The 16067-nt window shown below is 41.9% G+C and overlaps 1 long non-coding RNA gene across 1 annotated transcript in view; it reads right to left on the bottom strand.

The window, feature by feature from the left end:
• LOC102161554 overlaps nucleotides 1-10919 on the bottom strand; it is a 43754-nt gene extending 32835 nt beyond the window's left edge. The window contains exon 1 of the long non-coding RNA XR_002337284.1: nucleotides 10803-10919. This is a non-coding gene — a long non-coding RNA (uncharacterized LOC102161554). The remainder of the gene's footprint in view (nucleotides 1-10802) is intronic.

Here is a 16067-nt window from a genome sequence, read left to right as displayed (position 1 = left end):
CTATAAGTAATTATTGTATTAGAAATTAAAATAGGAGTTCCTGTCGTGGAGCAGTGGAAACGAATCAGACTAGGAACCATGAGGTTGCGGGTTCGATCCCTGGCCTCGCTCAGTGAGTTAAGAATCCGATGTTGCCATGAGCTGTGGTATAAGTCACAGATGTGGCTCGGATCTGGTGTTGGACCAGATTGGATCTCCAGCCTGGGAACCTCCATATGCTGGGAGTATGGCCTTAAAAAAAGCAAAAATAATAAAAATAAAATAAAATAAGAAAATGACATCATTTTAAAATAGCAGTGGGAGTTCCCGTCGTGGCGCAGTGGTTAACGAATCTGACTAGGAACCATGAGGTTGCAGGTTCAGTCCCTGCCCTTGCTCAGTGGGTTAACGATCCGGCGTTGCCGTGAGCTGTGGTGTAGGTTGCAGACGAGGCTCGGATCCTGCGTTGCTGTGGCTCTGGCGTAGGCCAGCAGCTACAGCTCCGATTAGACCCCTAGCCTGGAAACCTCCATATGCCGCAGGAGCGGCCCAAGAAATGGCAAAAAGACAAAAATAAATAAATAAAAATAAATAAATAAATAAATAAATAAAATAGCAGTGAACTCATTAGTACATCTTAACATAAATAATGTATTTTTATGACAAGTAGCTATATTTTCAAAAAAATGTAATAAGAAGAGTGTCAGTGTTTTACATTTTTACAAATTTCATTAATTTTTTTTTAGCTGGAGTCCCATATATGTACACAATATATTATTTTAGTTGAAGTACCTTGGACCTAACACAGCTATGTAGCAGGAAAAAGGAGATGTACTTTTTTTTTTCTTATTTGTCTTTTTGCTATTTCTTGGGCCACTCCTGTGGCATATGGAGGTTCCCAGGCTAGGGGTCGAATCGGAGCTGTAGCCATCGGCCTACACCAGAGCCACAGCAACTCAGGATCCGAGCCGCGTCTGCGACCTACACCACAGCTCATGGCAACGCCAGATCGTTAATCCACTGAGCAAGGGCAGGGACCGAACCCGCAACCTCATGGTTCCTAGTCGGATTCGTTAACCACTGCGCCACAACAGGAACTCCAGAGATGTACTTTAATAGCCTCTTCAGATAATTGTGGTTATTCTTTGACCTACATGGAAACTCAACAAGTAGTAATTTCTTAAACGTTAGTTGCAGTGCAGAATCTGAAAACACATCAATGAACTTTTTGTTCTCTGTTTCATTAAAGTCTACTGATTTTTCTTGCTCTTTGAATGGATCTTTTACCTATGCATGATTATTAATTCATACATGCATTGGTCATTTGAAAATACTGGTTCACTGATCTTCCAAATTTTGACACGTTATTATACAATATACATATATATATATATATATATTTTTTTTTTTTCTTTTTCGGCTGTCGTGCGGCACATGGAGTTCCTAGGCCAAGGATCAGATCCCAGCCTTCTTGAGATTTAAGTGGCAGTTGTGGCATTGCTGAATCCTTAACCCACTATGCCAGCAGGGTATTGAACTTGCATCCTAGCGCTCCTAAGAGGCTGATGATCTCATTTCGCCACAGCGGGAACTCAAATTATAAAATGTTTAAAAAAACACAGATTTATCATCATCAGAAAAGTCTTTTAAGGAGTTCCCGTTGTGGCGCAGTGGTTAACGAATCCAACTAGGAACCATGAGGTTGCGGGTTCGATCCCTGGCCTTGCTCAGTGGGTTAATGATCCAGCATTGCTGTGAGCTGTGGTGTAGGTTGCAGATGTGGCTCGGATCCCGAGTTGCTGTGGCTCTGGCGTAGGCCGGTGGCTACAGCTCCGATTCAACCCCTAGCCTGGGAACCTCCATATGCCATGGGAGTGGACCAAGAATTGGCAAAAAGACCAAAAAAAAAAAAAAAAAAGTCTTTTAAGTATTGGGAAACTGTCAAGCTCATGATGTTAAAAACAAGTTTCCCAAATCCTACTTTTTGTTTGAAAACTCAAATTTTATCAATGGCAAGAAATTCTGTCCATTATTTTCCTTAAAATGCAGGCTCACTTTGTTCATTTTTGAGAAAATTTAGCTAAATTTTAGTTTATCTGTTAGTCATTCTTTCCAGTAAAAACAGTAGTCAATGTGAAAAGATAGCAAATAGCTCAGATCGCAACTCTGAATGCTTTTTTGTTTCTTTTCTGTAGATAGGTTCATCCGCTAAACCCGCTGTGCTGGGCGGGAGATCAAACCTAAGTCCTGGCACTGCAGACATGCTGTGGATCCTGTTTCATCATAGTGGGAACTTTAAAAATAAGTTTAAAAAATTTTTTATAATAGTTGATTTACAATGTTCTGTAAAATAATTTTTTTTGTTTTTCTTTTTTAAAAATACATTTTTTAAATGACTTTTTTTTCTACTCTCAGAAGACACCAACGGTTTTTTTCTTTCTTTCTTTCTTTTTTTGGCCACACCTGTGGCATGTAGAAGTTCTCTGGCCAGGGATCAAACCCATGCCTGAGCTGCTGCAGTGACAATGCTAGATCCTTAACGCACTGCACCACAAGGGAACTATAAGAATACTTTTTTTTTTGGTCTTTTTGCCTTTTCTAGGGCCACTCCCTCGGCATATGGAGGTTCCCAGGCTAGGTGTCTAATCTGAGCTACAGCTGCCGGCCTGCACCACAGCCATAGCGACGTCAGATCTGAACCGCGTCTTCGACCTACACCACAGCTCACGGCAACTCCCGATCCTTAACCCACTGAGCAAGGCCAGGGATCGAACTCACAACCTCACAGTTCCTAGTCAGATTTGTTAACCACTGAGCCACGACGGGACCTCCAAGAATACATTTTTAAGCAAGGGTGTTAGATAGGCAATAGTGTAGGATAGACCTTGAGGGCATTAGGCTAAGTGAAATAAGTCAGACAGAGAAAGACAAATACTGTATTATCTCATTTACATGTTTACATCTAAAAAAGCCAAAAAAAAAAAAAAAAAAAAGGGCTGCTTAGGAAGGCAGGAGAACCATCCCCAACCTCTGCTTCCCCATCACTCAAGTAGATCCCTACTACCACCTCGATTTTCCCAAATTTCAGATATTCATTATTTTAGAAGTAGAACCAACAATACTTGCTGATGAATTTCTTAGGAGATAGAAGATCAGAGAAAGAAAAGAATCAAGAATGACTTTTCGTAACTGAGTGAATGATAGTGTCATTTATGAGGAAGGGGAAATCTAAGGGAAGATCAGTTTTGGAAGAAAATCAAGACTGAGAGCCCACAGCCACACCACCCTGAACAGGCCCAATCTCGTCTGATCTCAAAAGCTAAGCAGGGTCGAGCCTGGGTAGTGCTTGGATGGAAGACTGACAGAGAAGAAAAAAGGTTCCAGATCAAATCTCAAGAAGTGACAATGTGCTAGACATTTGTTGAGGTTTTTCGTTTTTGCTTTTGTTTTTTTTGTTAGAATACCTTTTTTCCCCTTATTTTATTAATGTTGTGGTTTTAAACTATATCCACAAAAATCTTTGATACTCCCCTTTTCAAGAGGTTGAGTTGAATCCCATTCCCTTGAGTGAAGGCTAGATTCATAGTGACTCATTTCTGATGAATAGCATATAGCAGAAGTGGAGGTGTCAGACTTCGGAGATAGGTCATACAAGACATTACAGTTTTCTCCTTTCACTCACCCTGGAGGAAGCAGCTGCCACGTCGTGAAGTGGCACACACTCACAACGGCCCTGTGGAGAAGTGCACATGTCTAGGAACGGAGGCCCTCTGCTATCAGCCATGTGAATGAGTCTCTTGGAAGGAGATGCTCAAGCCTTCAGAGGACTACAGCCCTTACTGATAGCTTTATCTTCATGAAAGACCCTGAGCCAGCTACAACTCACTTCTATATTCCTGACCCTTAGAAACTGTGAAATAAGAAATGATTGTTAGGGTTTCTGTCATGGCGCAGCAGAAACAAATCCGACTAGGAACTATGAGGTTGCCGGTTCGATCCCTGGCCTCTCTCAGTGGGTTAAGGATCGTGAGTTGCTGTGAGTTGTGCTGTAGGTCACCGATGTAGCTCAGATCTGGCGTTGCTATGGCTGAGGCACAGGCTGGCAGCTATAGCTCTAATTGGACCCCTAGCCTGGGAACCTCCATATGCCTCGGGTGTGGCCCTAAAAAGAAAAAAGAAAAAAAAAAAGATTGTTGTTTTCAACCATTAGATTTAGGGATAATTTGTTGTACAACAAAACATAATTAATAGAATACATTTCCTACATTTTCTTCTATTTTTACAGCACTCCAGGTAAGTGGTATTATTTATACCCATTTTACTAAAGAAAGAACTGAGGTTCAAAAATATTAAGTGATTTGCCCGGAAGACTCTTAGCTACTAATGTTCGGAAAAGATGCTAATTTATGCAACTATTATTTGAACTCAATCTAGCAACAAACCTCCTGTGTTCTGTGGTGTGTGTGTCTTTTCTGTTTCTTTTCCTTCACCCTCTCTTCTTGCCCTCTACATTCTCTTCTTTGTGCCACTTCAACTTTCCCTCTGTGGGTGACACCAAATCTTTATATTTCATTTATCTCTCCTGAATTCTAGTCTTAAGTCTTGATTTTCCTGAGATCTTAACCTGTTGCAAACTGGAAACACTGGCTGTTCATCCAGCATCTCCAAGCCTGTCCCAAGCAAAAGTTCATCCTTCTGACTTCCCTTTTTCTTTTCCTTTTTTTTTTCCTCCCTTTTACTCCCCCCCCTTTTTTTTCTTTTTTTGCTCCAGTGGCATATGGAGGTTCCCAGGCTAGGGGTCTAATCGGAGCCACAGCTGCTGGCCTACACCACAGCCACAGCATCAATGAATCTGAGCCATGTCTGTGACCTACACCACAGCTCATGGCAACGCCAGATCTCTAACCCACTGAGTCAGGCCAGGGATTGAACCCACAATCTCACGGTTCCTAGTTGGATTCGTTTCCACTGCACCACCACTGCACCACAATGGGAACTCCCCAAAGTCAGCGTTTTAAAACACTGAATTATAGTTGATTTACAGTGTATGTTAGTTTCAGGTGTACAGCAATGTATTCAGATAGATATATGTATGTGTGTGTATATCTATCTATCTATTTATATATATGTTATAGGTTATTACAAAATATAGAATATAGTTCCCTGAGCTATAGGTCTTCTTGTTTACCTATGAAAGTCAGCTTTTGGGGGAGTCACCTGATGGATCAGTGGGTTAAGGATCCTGCGTTGTCACTTCTGTGTCTCAGGTTGCTGCTGTGGTGCAGATTCAGTCCCTAGCCTGGGGACTACTGTTTTTTTGTTTTGTTTTGTTTTGTTTTGTTTTGTCTTTTTGCCTTTTCTAGGGCCACTTCCAGGGCATACAGAGGTTCCCAGGCTAGGGGTCTAATCGGAGCTGTAGCTGCTGGCCTTCACCAGAGCCACAGCAACGAGGGATCCGAGCCACATCTGCAACCTACACCACAGCTCACGGCTATGCCGGATCCTTAAACCACTGAGCAAGGCCAAGGATCAAACCCACGACCTCATGGTTCCTAGTCAGATTCGTTAACCACTGAGCCATGACGGGAACTCCCCTAGCCTGGGAACTTCTGAATGCCACCAGCGCAGCCAAAAATTTTTGCTTTTTAAACTACTGGTGTTACTTGCAGGAAATCTTGTAGGAAATCCTCTTTTCCATAGATGTAGACAGAAAAATAAAATAGATGGGTACATTCTCTTCATGTTCACAGACTTGCTTCTCTTACTTTCTTTAGCTTGAAGAATGACAGTATAATCCATCCAGCTGCTGAAGCCAAAAACTTGAAAGCTATCTTCAAGTACTTCCCATCTCTCACTACTGCAGCCAATAGGCAACTTCTTCCATAGCTCTCTGTTTTCTTCCCTTTCCCAAAAGGTGTTTTTGTGCCTCTTGCCCAGACAACCACAATATCATTGTGGATCTAAGGATTTAAAAATCTCCCTTGGAGTTCCAGTTGTGGCGCATGGGAAATGAATCCGACCAGTATCCATGAGGATGTGGGTGTGATCCCTGGCCTTGCTCAGTGGGTTGAGGATCCAGTGTTGCCTTGAGCTGTGGTGTAGGCTGACAGCTGCAGCTCCGATTCTACCCCCTAGCCTGGGAACATCTATATGCCACAGGGTAAGCCCTAAAAAGCAAAAATAAATAAATGAAAATAAAAGCTATTTTTAAAAAAGCAAAAAGAATTTTCCTCATCCAACCCATCTTCCACATGACCATCATAGCTAACACAGGACTTGAATAATAACAGGTAATGTTTCTGCTGTCTGCTTCTAAGACCTACTGGGGAAAGTTTATGTAACAGATTCTGAAAATGCCATGCCTTTACCTCGGCATGGTATAACTGTTTTTTACTTCTCTGCCTGGCACATTCCATTTCATCTTTTAACACAGCACAAATGTCACTTCCTCTCTGGCTCTGCCAGCATTACTCTATCCTCTGTGCTTCCAAAAGCACTTTGCATATACCTCTTTGATGACACATTATGTTAGACTACCCAGCTTAACAATACTTAGTTAAAACTTATCTCTATCTCGGGAGCTCCTGTCGTGGCTCTTCGGTTAACAAACCCGACTAGCAGTGTCCAGGAGGACTCGGGTTCACTCAGTGGGTAAGGGATCTGGTGTTGCTGTGGTTGTGCATAGGCCGGCAGCTGCAGCTCTGATTTGACCCCTAGCCTGGGAACATCCATATACTGTGGATGTGGCCCTAAAAAAACCTTATCTGTATCTCACTTTTTTATTTTATTTTATTTTATTTTTTGCTTTTTAGCAAAGTGGCTTGGAGCCTGCGTTGCTGTGGCTGTGGTGTAGGTCAGCGGCTGAAGCTCTGACTGGACCCTTAGACCAGGAACTTCCATATGCCACAGGTGCGGCCCTAAAAGGGACAAAAAATTATTTTGGGGGCTCTCTTTTGGTGCAGTGGATTAAGGATCTGGAGTTGTCACTGCAGTGGTTTGGGTCACTGCTGTGGCACAGGTTCAACCCCTAGCCCAGGAACTTCCATGTGCCATGAGTGTGGCCAAAAATAAAAAATAAATTTAAAAATTATTTTTGATCATATTTTAAAAATATATATTTATGACATGGAACTCTTTTGACGGCTTTCCAATAAAGGGTGGAGTGATGGTATGTCAAAAGACTATCAAACATTCTGTGAGTTACAGTTTAAAATTGTATCGGAATTCCTGTCATGGCTCAGCAGAAGCAAATCTGACTAGGAACCATGAGGTTGCCGGTTGGATCCCTCGCCTTGCTCACCGACTTAAGGATACGGCGATGCCATGAGCTGTGGTGTAGTTCCTAGATGCGGCTTGGATCTGGCGTTGCTGTGGCTCGAGTAGGCTCAAGTAGGCCGGCAGCAACAGCTCTGATTAGACCCCTAGCCTGGGAACCTTCATATGCCTCAGGTGCGGCCCTAAAAAGACAAAAGTTGCAAAAAAAAAAAAAAAAAAAAAAAAAAGTATCTTTCTAGGAAGTTCCCATGTGGCCCAGTGGTTTAAGGATTCAGTGTTACTTCAGCTGTGGCACAGGTTCAATCCCTGGCCTGGGAATTTCCACATGCTATGGGTGTGGCCAAAAAATAAGTAAATAAAAATAAAATTGTATCTCTTTATACCTAGATGCAATATAGGTTTTGGTATTAAGAAACATGCTTATTGTAATTTTGTATGCTAGAACTTATCTATATAAGATAGAACATTTTATGTTGCAAATGGTAGAATATCCAACCCAAACAAAAAATAAGCAAAAAAGCTTATTGCCTCACATACCATTCACTTTCTTGCTTCTGATGGAGCTTGATCCAGGAGTCAAGCGATGTCTACTTCCTTGTGATGACTCCATTCTCAGGCAGGCTCTCCTTTCTTTTTGTTTTTTGTTTTTTTTTTTTGTTTTTGTCTTTTTTGCTATTTCTTTGGGCCGCTTCCGCGGCATATGGAGGTTCCCAGGCTAGGGGTCTAATCGGAGCTGTAGCCACCGGCCTACACCAGAGCCACAGCAACTTGGGATCCGAGCCTCGTCTGCAACCTACACCACAGCTCACGGCAACGCCGGATCGTTAACCCACTGAGCAAGGGCAGGGACTGAACCTGCAACCTCATGGTTCCTAGTTGGATTCGTTAACCACTGCGCCACGACGGGAACTCCAGGCTCTCCTTTCTTGATGCCAAGGTGGCTGCTCACAGATCCTGGGGTTATACACTTCCATGCAGTAGAAAAAAATTCCCTGATAGCTGGAACAAAGGTCCTAAAACTTAGTCTTATTATTCTGGAATATCTTATCTTGGGTCATATGTCCACTCCTGGATTAATCTGGAGATTTGGCTGGTTAAAGCGATAAGAGGTATGGTAACTGGTTTTAGTTGTTATTCAAGTGTTACACATGCAGAGAAGAGGGAAAGAGAAAGTGAAAGGGAGAAGTATTGTATCAGCCATTATTTTCTCCATAGGAGAAATGCCATAATCATCAACCACAATATTTGTGAAGCTCCTAATTTTAGAAACAGCTCGAAGGTCATCAGACTGATTTTGATAGTCTCTGCTTGCTTGCTATGAGAAATTTATTATGGGACAAAAAAGGCAATCAATATTGTCTTGATATTTCTTGGTAAAGTAAAAATTTATTTCTCTTAAAATTCTAGTCATTTTGGAGTTCCTGACGTGGCTCAGTGGTTAACAAATCCAACTAGGAACCATGAGGTTGCAGGTTTGATCCCTGGCTGTGCTCAGTGGGTTAAGGTTCTGGCATTGCCGTGAGCTGTGGTGGAGGTTGCAGACGCAGCTCAGATCCCATGTTGCCGTGGCTCTGGTGTAGGCTCTCGGCTACAGCTCCAATTGGACCCATAGACTGGGAACCTCCATCTGCTGCGGGTGTAGCCCTAGAAAAGCAAAAAAAAAAAAAAAAAATCTTGTCATTTTATCCATTTATGTTTTTCATTGTCTGGAACCTCCATTTCCGCAAGCAAGGATTTCATCTTATACAAATTGAATACTGAGAGTGCTGTTAGTAGATTAGTACAGTATCTTGAGCCTTGTTGGATTGTAGAGTAAGGATGACTTTTTAGCCTTGGCATGGAGAGACTCAGGATATTTGAACATGTAAAGAATTTTATTGTCATCCATCTCCAATTGTATGCCAGTGATCCCTCTAGCCCGAACTGGGTGAATGGATTGAACCAGAGGAGCCAGCTTTTCAACCAAGATCTTATAGTAACTGATACCAACACAGATACATTTAGCCTATCATGACCTTGCATGTTAACAAGGACAGCCTTCCGGGTGGATACTTGTCTTTCTGCTTTAACTTTTAAGGGGCTGTAAACACCTGTAATACTGCACCTTTTTGGAAACTCTGATTTGGACATAGTCCTGAGGCAGAAGTTTGAAGATGAATAGCTGTGATCTGGTGGTTGCATTGGTGACCTGATAGACTGAGTTGACTCCTGGAATTTGTGGTGGTTTGAGGTGCTGAATGATGGTGAGAATTTAAAATGGATAGCCATTGTGGAAAACAGTTTGACAGTTCCTCAAAAAGTTAAACTTAATCATTATATGATCTAGTAATTCCACTTTTAGGTATATACCCTAAAGTACTGAAAGCAAAACACTCTAACAGATATTTGTACACCCATGTTCATAGCAACATTATTCACAATAGCCAAAAAGAAGAAACAGGAGTTCCCACTGTGGCACAGCAAAAACGAATCCATCTAGAATCCATGAGGATGCAGGCTCAATCCCTGGCCTTGCTCGGTGGGTTAATAATCCCACATTGCTGTGCCTGTGGTTAGGCCAGCAGGTGCAGCTCTGATTCGATGCCTAGCCTGGGAACTTCCATAAGCTGCAGGTGAAGCCCTAAGGAGCAAACAAACAAAAAAAAGTAGAAACCACCCAAATTTCCATTAGCAGATGAATGGATAGACAAAATGTGGTATATACATACAATGGAATATTGTTCAACCTTAAAAAAGAATGAAATTCTAGTACATGCTGCAACATAGATAAACTTGAAAATACTATGCTGAATGAAATTAAGTCAGTTTCAAAAGGACAAATACTGGAGTTCCCGTCGTGGCCCAGTGATTAACGTACCCAACTGGTATCCATGAGGATGCGGGTTCAATCCTTGTCCTTGCTCAGTGGGTTAAGGGTCTGGTGTTGCTGTGAGCTGTGGCATAGGCCAGCAGCTATAGCTCCGATTTGACCCCTAGACTGGGAACCTCCATATGCTTCATGTGTGGCCCTAAAAAGACAAAAGACAGGGAGTTCCCATGATGGCACAGCAGAAACGAATCCAACTAGGAACCATGAGGTTGCAGGTTTGATCCCTGGCCTCACTCAGTGGGTTAAGGATTCGGCGTTGCTGTGACTGTGGTGTAGGCTTGTAGCAACAGCTCCAATTAGACCCCTAGCCTGGGAACCTCCCTATGCCAAGGGTGTGGCCCTAAAAAGACAAAAAAAAAAAAAAAAAAAGACAAATACTGTATGATTCCACTTACATAAGGTACCTAGGGTAGGCAAATTCATAGAGACAGAAGGTATAACAGAGAGTCCTAGGTGGGGGGGGGGGTGGGGAGAAAGGAATTACTATTTAAGGGGTATGGAGTTTCATTTTGGGATGATGAAAAAATTCTGGAACTGGATATTGGTGATGGTTCTACAACCCTGTGAATGTGCTTAAAGTCCACGGAATTTCACATCTAAAATTGTTCAAATGGCAAATTTTATGTCATGTGTATTTGAAAGTATTTTTAAAAATGAGCACAGAGTTAAAAACACAAACCTGCTATCTTTAGTAGGTGTGCCAATCGTTGTCTTCTCCCTCAGATCCCATTTTTAGAGAACTGTCCTTCTCATGTCCCCTAGAAAAGAGGGCAGCCTGAGCAAACTAGACCAATGAGATGCCTTCTCCCAGGAATTTGGAACTGAGAAGCTGAGAGACCAAAACAATTAATTAGTAGGTTCTGGGTGCTTAAATCAAAAGCACATGTAGGCTAAAGTTTGGTAGATGCACAGAAACTCATCTGCAGAGAAAAGGGAGATAATAGACCAAGCTCCAATGAGAGGTGCAGTAAGGAGCCTAGTTTCCCACTCCAGAGGTTGTCTTGATCTGAGCTGGTAGTTTAATTTTATGTGAGAGTATTTGCCATATACTTCTTTGATATCATGAATCCGTTCAGTACCTTCATGACCACTGCTATTACCCTAGACTAAAGCCCCATCATCTTTCACCTGGATTGTTCCAATAGTCTGCTCATTGGTCTCCTTGCTTCAACTCTTGCTGTATCCATTTGCCACATTACAGGCAGTGTGAGCTTTCGAAATGTGTATTAGATCATGTTACATCTGAGATTAAAATCCTTAATGGCTTCTATTGCTTTAAAATGAAATCTAAGCTTCCCTATATGACTTAAAGCAACTGTGACTGGGCCCTTGCTTCCTTCTTCCAATCACATCACACGTCACTCCACATTCATTACGTTCAACCACTCTTGCTGTGTGTGTGTGTGTGTGTGTGTGTGTGTGTGTGTGTGTATGCAGGTGTGCACTGTGGTCTACTTTCCTATCAGAATACACTTTACTGTTTTTTTTTTTTTTTTTTTTTTTTTTTTTTTTTTTTGTCTTTTTCAGGGCCGCACCTGAGGCATACAGAAGTTCCCAGACTAGGGGTCAAGTCAGAGCTACAGCCGCCAGCCTACACCACAGCCACAGCAACTTGGTATCCGAGCCACATCCATTAACTACACCACAGCTCACTGCAACGCCAGATCCTTAACCCACTGAGCAAGGCCAGGGATCGAACCCAAGTTACTAGTCGGGTTTGTTACCCCTGAGCCACATCAGGAGCTCCCCACTACACTAGTTTTGAAGTTTTATTTATTTATTTATTTTTGTCTTTCAGGTTTCAGCTCATGTCACAAGCTTACATAGGCATTACTCTACACAATGGTTCTCAAATGGGGGTGATTTTGCACCCGCTCCCCCACTGTCAGAGATTTGGCAATGTTTAGAGACAGTTTTCATTGTCACAACTAGAGGGGTTGTATGTTACTGGCACCTAGTGGATAGATGCCAGACATATTACTAAGCATCCTAGTATGCACTGGATAGCCCCCTGCAAGAAAGAATTATCCATTATAAAATGACAATAGTGCAGAGGTTAAGAAAATTTACAAATAACACTTTAAATAACATCCATTTAAAATAACTCAATTTTGGAGTTCCCATTGTGGCTCAGTGGTTAACGAATCCAACTAGGAACCATGAGGTTGAGGGTTCAATCCCTGGCCTCGCTCAGTGGGTTAAGGATCTGGCTTTGCCGTGAGCTGTGGTATAGGTTGCAGACATAGCTCGGATCTCGAGTTGCTGTGGCTGTGGCATAGGCTGGAGGCTACACCTCCAATTGGACCCCTAGCCTGGGAAGCTCCATATGCCATGGGTGAGGCCCTAGAAGAGACCAAAAAAAAAAAAAAAAAAACCTCAATTTTGTTGTCCTGTTTATTTCCTTCACAGCACTTATCACAATCTGAATGTATCTTTTTTGTTTGTTACTTCTCTGCACGTACCATTAAAACACAAGCGCCTAGTCAAGATCCTCATTTGCCTTGATCACTGCCAACCGTCTGAATGAAGGAATTTCACGCACCTGTGACTACTCAATATATTTTCCTCACTAAAGTTTTGTTGTTATTGTTGTTTTTGCTGCACCCCACCATTTGGAAGTTCCTGGGCTGGGGATTGAACCCTCCCCATAGCAGAGCCAAGTGGCTGCAGTGACAACATTAGATCCTTAACCCACTGCACCACAAAGGAACACCCCAACTCAAGTTTTATTTGACAAATTAATCTAATTCATTTCCAAAAAGCATCTACTTCTATTCCTTCAACCTTTTTTTTTGGCTGTGCCCAAGGCATGTGGAAGTTCCTGGGCCAGGAATCAAAGCTGAGCCACAGCAGTGATAACACTGAATCCTTAATCACTAGGCCACCAGGGAACTCTTGAACCATTATTTTTTGGAGGCACCAACTAGATATCAAGCAATGAGCTATGTACTGGGTATGTAAAAGGGAATAAGACATGGCCCTTCATCTTAAAGAGCTTATAAGTCAAGGGTTTGTTGAAGAGGGATACATGTTAAGCAAAAAGGCCATTTAAAGTTTAAGATGCTATAGGGAATCAAGGAGAATGTATATTCTCTGCTCTCAAGGGGCTTAATCTCTTCTGGGGGAAAGGAGAGGTGGATGAAAGATGCACACAAATAACTGTGAATACCAGGAAAGAACATAAATAAGAAAAGCAAGAAATGCACTAGCTATGGAAATCAGAGAAGGCTTTGTGGAAGAGGTGTTATCTGATTTGAGACATATAAAAAAAGATGAAAGTCTGATAAAATAGGAGGAGGAAATGAAGAGGCAAGGGCATTCCAGGCAGAGAAATGCAAGAGCCAAGGCACAGAAGCCTGTGTGCCAGGAACAAGTAGACGTGTTTGGCTAAAGCACAGGAGACCAGTGAGAGCTAAGACTGGAAAGAGAGACTGGGTCCAAACTGGGTCAGTTGAATATGAATACACATGACCCAAATCTTGCCCACATTTCCTATAATTTAGAGCAGCATTTCTCCCATGCACCCTGGAAAGGGGACGCTTAGAGAAATCTGGTGACTCATAAGTCACTAGTAGACCTTTATTGTTTTGACTGTCAGGGTTTGGGGGAGGTTCCTGACCTACCAGTCTCCATGATGACACTCGTGGAGGGACAGACTTTTCTGATACACAATACAAAACACTTCCAATCTCAGTGAATGAATGACGTGTTAACAGATTTTATTTAGTGTGTGTGGGGGGGGAGTAAAAAGACTCAGAAAAGAGTATTTTTCATTTTCATTCCAAGGTATGATCGGAGTAAGCGGACACTAAGGAAGGGAGGATAAGGAAACCAGAGGGGAACCAAATAATGGAAAGAATAGGTCAGTTTGTTTGAGAAACAAACTATGCTGAAGTTATTTATTTGCAAAGTTCCAGTTGCCATAGCAATTGGATGCTGCTCTTTCCACTGTTCCTCCTTTTATCCTTTGCATGGCCTTTAAAGAAGTTGTTTCCTAAGCAGATGTATTCCTTGCCATTTATCTTAAAGAAGATTTTGGAACATTTCTTTCCACCTGCTTTTCCTTTCCCCTTTTTTTGCAGTCTCAATTCAGCCACTCACCTGGGAAGAACCAGATGTGCTGACCATTTCAGGAGCAGGATCTCAGGATCAGAGAAGTGTGACCAAGCCAGATCCAAGCAGAAATGCCCATCTGCTTCTTTCTGTAGCATCCCAGCATATACATAAGTGATAAGTACGGGATACTTAAGGGATTAAGTAAGATGTAGAATGGCTTTTAAATAACAAAACAAAAACAACCCAAACCCCTCAACACCTTGCAGGTCATAGAGAGTATAGTAAACATTCCCTAAAAACCAAGGTCAGAATTACCCTTATTGGGAAGGAACAATAATGATTATCACACCGGATCCTCACAACAACCCTCTGAGCCAATCATAGCTGATATTTACTGAGTGCTTTGTCCCAGAGATTCTTCAGACCCTGTGTTATCTAAGCTCTCACTACAACCTTAGTTGCAGTTAATTATCCTTATTTCAAAACTAAGAAAAGAACATATATCTAGAAATTATTGAACACATACACTTGACTCTTGAACAACACATTTGAACTGTCTACCTAGATGTGGATTTTTTTTCAATAATAAATACTATTTACTAACACTACATGATATAATTTGAGGTTGATTGAATTCCCGGATACAGAACCGCAAATGGGGAGGACCAAGTATAAATTATCCATGAATTTTCCACTGTGAAGTGTCGGTGCCCCTAATTTCTTCATCGTTCAATGGTCATCTTACTATGTGCCAAGGCACTGTGCTAAGAACTTAACATGCATTTTCCCATGACAATCCTCTGAAATGGGTCTCCATTTTACTGAGGATAAAGAAGGTTAATAGCTTGCCCAAGTCTACATATCAAAGAAGAGGAAGAAGCAAGATTCAAAGTTAGGCTTTCTTATTCCAAAGCTCATGAGCTTAAGCACCCTAAAAATAGAAATGAAAGTTCAGAGAGTTTAAGAGACTTGCCCGAGCTACACAGCCAGCAAGTCACACACTGATATCTGGATCCAGGTTTGTCTGATTCAAGAATTGAAATGCTAACATTTTGTACTAAGAAAAATAATGGAAAAATAATTTAGTTCTCCGATTTGAAGCTAATTCTGAAAACAGAGCAATGTGACTGGGTTTTATTGCATTGTACCCTCTGAATACAGTTCCTTTACAAGTTAGTTTGTAAATCACTAGCCAGAATTTTTGGCATTTGACTACTCAACTGTAAACTTATGGGGTAAATTGTTTCTATTCTAAGGGAACCAGACATTAAAAAAGAAGGAAGGAAGAAGGGAAGGGAGGCAGGTAGGAAGGGAAGAAGGAAATGAGGGAATAAAAATAGTAGCATATGAAGTGAGATAGATGGAGTATTTACTTTTTTTTTTTTTTTTTCTTTTTTTGGCTGCCCCAGGGCATATGGAATTCCTGGGCCAGGGATCAGATCCAGGATGAGTTGAGACCTCTGCTGCCGCTTACGGCATCACTGCATCCTTTAAGCCACTGTGCAGGCCCAGGATCAAACCTGTGTCGTCCTGGGGCTCCAGAGACGCTGCCCATGCCATTGAGCCACAGCGGGAACTCCTGGAGTATTTACTTTTATCTTTAACTTCTGGAGCTAGTGAAGATGGACCTTTACTACCTGTATTTTGTAGGTGAGACCAGACTAGATTTTGCTATTAACTGGTGAATGTTCAAACTCAGTGCTTTTTAAACTTTAGTGTGCAAATGAATCACCTAGAGGATCTTGTGAAATGTAGATTCTAGGGTAGATGGGTGCAGTACATACAGGGTGGGGATTGAGATTCTGTATTTCTAATAGGATCCCAAAAGATGCTGACGCGACTGGCTGTGAGTCACACTTTGAACATCAAAGTTTTAGCTTAAGAGATG

The sequence above is a fragment of the Sus scrofa genome, chromosome 12 (assembly GCF_000003025.6).
Source record: "Sus scrofa isolate TJ Tabasco breed Duroc chromosome 12, Sscrofa11.1, whole genome shotgun sequence".
In the NCBI taxonomy this organism is placed as follows: domain Eukaryota; kingdom Metazoa; phylum Chordata; class Mammalia; order Artiodactyla; family Suidae; genus Sus; species Sus scrofa.
The sequence above is the reverse complement of the archived record's forward strand: the minus strand, read 5'-3'. Positions and strand labels throughout refer to the sequence as shown.